General features: G+C 38.7%; 1 pseudogene; it reads left to right on the top strand.

The window, feature by feature from the left end:
* Nucleotides 1–550: 550 nt before the first annotated feature.
* Nucleotides 551–988, top strand: LOC114026491 (annotated as a pseudogene).
* Nucleotides 989–1285: the final 297 nt, after the last annotated feature.

Here is a 1285-nt window from a genome sequence, read left to right as displayed (position 1 = left end):
AGGGGTATCAACCATGATTTTAAACAAAGCAAAAGCAAAAATAGATTAATTAAAAGGTATAAGCAAGGAAACTATATATTGCTAAAAGGAAACATAGGCAATGAAATAATGTCACTACTAAATACATATACATCAAATGGCATATCATCCAAATTCTTAAAAGAAATGTTAAATGAATTATAAGAAAAAATGGGAAGTAAAACTATACTAGTAGAGGACCACTACCTTCCCCATCAGAGACAGATAAAGCTAAACATAAAATAAGTAAGAAAGAAGTCAAAGAGAGGAATTGAATCTTAGAAAAGACATGATAAACCTTTGGAGAAAACTGAATGGGAATAGGAAGGAGTCTACCTTTTTTCTCAGCTATACATGGTACCTTGTATTGACCATGTATTAGGGCATACAAACCTCACAAACAAATGCAGAAAAGCAGAAATATTAAATGTACTCTTTTCAGACCACAATGCAATAAAAATTAAAGGGCCTTTGAAGCATAGATTAAAAGTTAATTGAAAAAGCCACTGAGCTTTTCCTGACAGCAGACAAGATGGCAGAAGTGGAGCAGAAGAAGAAGCAAACCTTCCAGAAGTTCATCTACTGTAACATGGACCTGGATCAACTGCTGGACAGGTCCTATGGACAGCTCATGCAGTTGTACAGTGCTTGACATAGGCGGTGACTCAACAGGAGTCTGCGGTGCAAACAGCATTCCCTCCTGCAGTGCCTGAGGAAGGGCAAGAAGGAGGCACCCCACCATGGAAAAACCCAAGGTAGTAAAGACACACCATCAGGACATGATCATTCAGCCCAGACGGTGGGAAATATGGTGGGCATCTATAATGGCAAGACCTTTAATCAGGTAGAAATTAAGCCTGAGATGATTGGACACTACCTGGGAGAATTCTTCATCACCTATAAGCCTGTGAAACACGATCGGCTGGGTATCGGAGCCACCCACTCCTCTGGTTTCATCCCTCTCAAGTAACCCGGATCCTAACAATAAAAATGAGAAGCTTCTTAAAAAACAAACGAACAAACACACACACACACACACACACACACACACACACACACACAAAGCAAAACAAAACAAAACAAAACAAAAAACCCTACTGATGCAGTTGTCTAAGAAAAAATCCCCAGGACTAGATGGATTTACAAGTGAATTCAACCAAACATTTGAAGAATGATTGATCTCAAAGCTACGTAAGCTATACGAAAAAAATAGGTAACAATAAGTCCTACCAAATTCCTCTTCTAACACAAAATGGTGCTGATACCT

This window comes from Vombatus ursinus, unplaced genomic scaffold, assembly GCF_900497805.2.
Source record: "Vombatus ursinus unplaced genomic scaffold, bare-nosed wombat genome assembly UNPS02014840.1, whole genome shotgun sequence".
Lineage (NCBI taxonomy): Eukaryota > Metazoa > Chordata > Mammalia > Diprotodontia > Vombatidae > Vombatus > Vombatus ursinus.
The sequence above is the reverse complement of the archived record's forward strand: the minus strand, read 5'-3'. Positions and strand labels throughout refer to the sequence as shown.